Consider the following 6,376-nt stretch of genomic DNA (forward strand, 5'->3'; position numbering starts at 1 on the left):
ATGAGTTAATTATCCCTTAAAAGTCCCCTCTTGACCGACTTAATTGAGGCCTCTCCTTTTGGCAAGTAGGTGATGCGTCTACTTGTCACCTACCAGTCTGCGCAGTCTCGAAAAAATGAGAATATCTCTCTACTCCGATGTTGTATCAAAGAACGGTTTAATCCGTTGGAAACTAAACTTGTATCTTCAATTTGGTAGGTAGATCATCCCGCAATTCTAAGTACATTAGGAGAAATGCTCAGCTACATTTGACCTAATTTTCAGCATATTTATGAATGTAACTTGTGATAACCTTTGCAAACTTTTGCGCCACAACTCGCTTGACTTCAAAACATAACACACGACTAACATAACTTATAACATAGCCGCCTTATCATGTTAATCACCCTAGTCTCACCCAAAAAGAACATGTTATAACATTGCCAACTTGTCGACTTTTGACGAAACTTATTTTCTTCAATTCGTTTAGCTTCTAAGCTTTCAAACCTTCTTGGTACTTGGTATTCATGATCTTAAGTATTTGTAACATCCACATTAACACGATTAACATGTTTTATATACTTTCAAAGAAGATCTCATTTATGAGCTTACATCACTTGACTTACGACATACTCTCACGTACGAAAACATGGGGTGTAATAAATATGCATTTTTATGATAATATATAATATTTAATATCTATTATAAATATAAATATTTATCACACAGTGAAAATATTTACATGTTAATTTGAAAAAATATTTATTTATCTATGTAGTTACATTTGTACAGCCAAACACGACACATGAAATTACAGTGTAATTACATCATGACAAACAAACAGACTATTGTAATTATAATGCAATGAAATCACCAGGCTGTGTAATTACTACCCTACTAATTACACAGCCAAATAATTATACGGGGCTTTCCAAACAAACCCTAAATAGTGGCCACAGTAGCTAAATTTGTAGATTGATATTTGACCGAAATATAGGAAGTTACTCCAAATTTCACCAGTGATCAACAGATCATGGACCAAAATATGATAATGCAAGGTCAAGGTACAAAGTTCAAGATTCTTGACAGTTTGGTTCCCTTGAAAAGTTCCCAAAATCCATTGACTCCAAACTCCTCTTTTGGACATAAAACTTGGAAGTTTTTTTATCAAATTGTCTTTGAAAATGTTAATATTTGTTCATGGAATTGACCAGTTTTTGAAAGAAGAAATAATTAAAGAAAAATTTTCAAGTTTCAAATATTAGTTTGGCCAGTTTTGGGTGCGAATATTTTTTTCACTCACAAAACTTTAATTTTTATTTTTTTCAAAACCTTTTTCTATTCAAGTTTAACCAAATCTATGTCCAAACACCAGCTAATAATATAAGCGGGTATTGTAATTTGTAAATATCATCAAATTGTTAATGCTCTCTAAAGGAAATTTTACCTCATATAACAAACTATTACACCTTATTTATTATAAAGCGAAATAATTTCAAAATATTATTACTTATAGCTACCTTTTATATTCTATAGCAAAATTGATATTTATTTAAACCTATCATTGAGGCATGAAAGACGTTAATTATGTTCTCTCTCTCTCTCTCTCTCTCTCTCTCTCTCTCTCTCTCTCTCTCTCTCTCTCTCTCTCTCTCTCTCTCTCTCTCTCTCTCTCTCTCTCTCTCTCTAAAAGGAACAAATCGTGAAATCGCAAAGACCAATAAAAACAAAAATGGGGGCAGAGGAAGATGTAGCATTAGACGATAAAGCGAAGAGTATGAGAGATCTATTATCAAGTTTCTACTCTCCAGATCCTAATTCTACTTCTTTAACGTTGCTGCTCAATGCTGCTTCTAATCGTCGTCAACGTCATCATTCAATATTGGCTCATCCTCTTAGGCGAACAGATCTGACCATGGCTAGTTGGAGAAGATGTGAGGACCAGATTTTTGTTCGTCTCCATTTTTAGTTTTGTACAATGTATACAATATTTTGCTTAGCCAGAAATGCTATCTCCGGCAAACTTTCTTCTCTTCTTTGTTATTTAGTCACATACAATGATACAAATACATTATATTCTGTACAAATACACTCAAATATGTTATATTTTTTTGTATAAATACATTATTTTTCTGTTGTATTTATGTATTCTAAAGGTCTGTATTCTTTGAATACATCCAAATATCACTTTGTTTTGCAATTTTTTGTTGTTTGAATACAGTCGAATTGAATACGATGAATTGAATATTACATATAATAATGAATAATGAATATTTGTGAATTGAATACAATGCATATACCCGAATTGAATTGAACGGTATATATCATATTTCTTGATTTTTTTGTTGTCTGAATACAATTGAAATCAATATAGTGAAATTGAATACATATTCAATATTGCGCTTTCCGTTATTAAACACCCCTAATCACTATATTTTAGGTAGATTACTCACTGTATTTATAAATATGATCGCACGAATACATGAAATACAGCACAGTAGCAGCGAAATCTATATAGAATTAATTTTGTTGAGTCAAATTAGGAGTGATACACGTTAATTGATCCTCTTTCTGGTATTAAACAGTTGGATTCCCTATTTTTTTAGGCGAATTTCACTACAGTATTAATGAATACAATAACGCGAATATAGTCGCGTATTAAATAAATAGTAGCTATAGGAAGTAATTATGTATATGGTAGCTATAGGAAGTTAATAGCCACTAAACAAGAGGAATTGTCAGAAACCACTATTGTTTGGTGGCTATTAACTTCCTATAGCTACCATATACATAAGTACTTCCTATAGCTACTATTCAGTTGTTATGGTAGTGTATTCGCTGTATTCGCGCGGCTTCATTCATGAGTACAGCAGCAAAAAGCGCCTAAAATCAGGACAACCCAGTTGTACGCACATGTATTCACATGTATTTGCGCTGCTGTATTTATGAATACAGCAGCAAAAAGCACCTAAAATCAGGGCAGTCCAGCTGTAGCGCATGTATTCACATGTATTCGTGCTGCTGCATTCATGAATACAACAGCAAAAGCGCCTAAAATCAGGGCAGTCCAGCTGTACGTGCATGTATTTAAATGTATTCGCGCCATGTATTCATGAATACAGTAATGGCAATCACCTTAAAAATAGGTATATCCAGCTGTCTAATAATGAAAATAATGTCAATTAGCGTGATACACTCCTAATATAACTCAACAAAATCAAATTTTACATACCTCATTATCAACCCAATTAATTAGAATGATTTTTCAGTTGTATATAACTGTTGTATTTAGTGCGTTTCAATATTTTTTTGTACTGTTGCATTCATTAGAATCAATGTTTGTATTTACTGTATTCGCTATTTTATATTCGGTGTATTCAAATGAATTTGTATTAACAGTATTTTAGTTATTCCTAATACATGTCATTACTGATGTATTCAGTATATTTCATTGGTTGTATTCATTGTATTTCTATTTGTATGCAGTGTATTTTACTGTATTTTAAAATTAAATGTATTCACTATTTATATTATGTTCTAATTTAATGTTTGTATTCAGTGTATTTCAATGTTTATATCATGTATTCATGCATGAATACAGGTGTATTCGGCTGTATTAAAAAAAATACAAACCTTCAAAATACATAAATACATGCAAAATACAATATATTTATACAAAAATACAATGTATTTGAGTGAATTTGTACAGAATATAATGTGTTTGTATGTGACTAAATAGCAAAGAAGGAAAAAAATTCATCGGATATGGCGTTTTCCGACCAAGAAAAATATTGTATATATTGTATTAAAACTAAAATGGAGACGAACAAAAACCCCGGCCCTCAAATCTTCTCCGACGTAAAAAATATTGCAGTACCCGTGTAGAGGAATCCATTGCAATATCCGACGCAGAAGAAAGCCACGGTCTCTTTCTTTCTAATATTGCAGTACAAATCCATTGCAAATATACGACATATAAACTAAGCAGTACAAATCCATTACAATATCCGGCGTATAAACTAAGCAGGTATTCTGCTCGAACAGAGAGAGAAGGAAGAGAGAGAAAGAAAAAAAAAATTATTGGGATTCTGAGAGAGAATCGTATGTCAATTGAAAGAAAGAGAGAGAAGGAAGAGAGAGAAAGAAGAAAAAAACTTGGAGAGAATCTTGTGTTAATTAAAAGAAAGAGAGAGTAAAAACATAAATAGCATATTTCATGTCTCAATAGTAGTATATACCATAAATACCTATTTTGATATAAAATATAAAAGATAGCTATAGAAAATAATATTTAAAATAATTTTAATTTATAATAAATAGGATGTATACCTTTGCTATAGGAGGTAAAATTTCCACTAAACAATAATGGTTTCTGAAAATTCTTTCTCTAAATAGGAATTTTTTCTTATCTATACCATATATGAAACTTTATTACCAAAAATGTGTATAGTATGTAAATTACCCGCCCAGTCCACGTTTTACCTACAAATTTTGTACCATTCTTCTATTAGGTATTAAAAGGGCAGAATATTCCATAAAACGTGCTAAAATTAAGGAGAGAATCTTGGTATTAATTGATTCTACATTAAATTCAATTTTTAAAAGGGAAAGGAGATTTCTCATCTGCGTATTTTTCTCCAGAACTACAATTCAAATTCTCGAGAGAAAAAAAGAACGAACAGTTACAAAAATTACGAACAGATTCAACTACGAACAGATTGGACGAACTGAATTCAAATTGTAGAATTCAAATTTTCGAGTTTCAACAACTCAAAGTTGATAAAATCTGTTTTTCGTCGTTTCTTCTCTCAAATTGTCGCTCATATATATCTGTTCTTCAACTTTTCTTCTCTCAATATAGAAATCCAAAAAAACATCAACAACAACAAGAAATCATGTCCAAATCGCAATCATGCTACAATTTTAATGGGATTTGGGATAACTATGGCGGATTTAGAGATTTTGAAGTTAATGCCATTGTGGTAGATGAGAATTCAAAATCCCAATCATGCTACAATTGAATGGGAAAAATCTGATTTTAAAAAATGTGTCTCATCTACAAAATTTCTACAAAAAAACTACAAATCAGTTTTAGTATTGTATAAAGTTGTACTGTTTTTAAGGGTATCTACAAAGTTACTACATTTATACTACAATTAAACTACAATCTATGTTGAAACAAAAATGTTGACTACAAAATTTTCTCTTCATCTACAAAATTTCTTCAAAAAAACTACAAATAAACTATAAATCAGTTTAAGTATTGTATAAAATTGTATTGTTTGTAAGAGTATCTACAAAATTACTATTAATTGATTGTACATTAAAAAATGGGTCTCATCTACAACATTTCTACAAAAAAACTACAAATCAGTTTTAGTATTGTATAAAGTTGTACTGTTTTTAAGGGTATCTACAAAGTTACTACATTTATTCTACAATTAAACTACAATCTATGTTGGAAAAAATATTGACTATAAAATTTTCTCTTCGTCTACAAAATTTCTTCAAAAAAACTACAATTAAACTACAAATCAGTTTAAGTATTGTATAAAGCTGTATTATTTTTAAGAGTATCTACAAAATTACTATATTTATACTACAATTAAACTACAATTTATGTTGAAAAAAAATGTTGGCGGAGGAGAAGAATTATAGTAAGAGAATAAGATAGGAAAAAAAATGAAAGGAAGAAACGATTCAAAGAAGGGAGAGATTGACGGAAAGTTTCCAGAGAATTTGGGGTGGAATGTTTAGCTTATTTTGGGGTCATTTTGGTGGAATTTTGTTTGGTTACAGAAGAGGGAAAAATGGTAAAAAGAATGTGGGGTATGGGTAAAAACGTGGGTGGGGGTGAGGGGTTAGGAGAGAGAAACGTAGGATATATGGATACCTTTAATTAAGGAGTAAAAACTGCACATTAATTAGATATGGATACCTTTAATTAAGGAGTAAAAATAGCCCATTAATTAGATCATTAATTAAGTATGGTATATGATTGATATTTCGGTATACTAAGTGTAATTTACTCAAACTTTAAACATGTAGGGTAAAAAGGTTTCCTATGTGGTATAAAGGTGGTATTTTTAAGTGGGCTGTCATGCAGTAGTATAGGCCCAACTCTATTTTCCAAAAATAATATAGGCCCATTTCAATGTTTCTCGTGTTCGCTTTCTCCATTGCACGGCAGAGTCCTCGGAACGCTCCACTGACCGGTGAACTGTAGATCTCCGGTGGACCTTTGGTTGACTAAGGTAACATTTCAAAGCATGCTTGTTACGCAATTGTTCTCATCCCTACTAGTTTCTCTTTTTGTGGGATTGCTTAGGCTCCTTTTGTGGCAGAGATATATGTAATTTTTTTTTTTTTTGGGGGGGGGGGGGGGAGGGTAATGTCG

At 31.3% G+C, this 6,376-nt stretch overlaps 1 protein-coding gene across 4 annotated transcripts in view; it reads left to right on the plus strand.

The window, feature by feature from the left end:
* The first annotated feature begins 6,122 nt into the window (after window positions 1-6,122).
* Window positions 6,123-6,376, plus strand: part of LOC109207947 (60S ribosomal protein L6, mitochondrial-like) — a 2,151-nt gene continuing 1,897 nt past the window's right edge. For 3 of the 4 annotated variants that reach the window (XM_019370944.1, XM_019370946.1, XM_019370945.1), the window contains exon 1: window positions 6,123-6,233. The gene's annotated coding sequence lies outside the window, so the exon portion shown is untranslated. The remainder of the gene's footprint in view (window positions 6,234-6,376) is intronic. The other variant, XM_019370943.1, reaches the window with a different exon arrangement.

The sequence above is a fragment of the Nicotiana attenuata genome, unplaced genomic scaffold (assembly GCF_001879085.1).
Source record: "Nicotiana attenuata strain UT unplaced genomic scaffold, NIATTr2, whole genome shotgun sequence".
NCBI classification, from domain to species: domain Eukaryota; kingdom Viridiplantae; phylum Streptophyta; class Magnoliopsida; order Solanales; family Solanaceae; genus Nicotiana; species Nicotiana attenuata.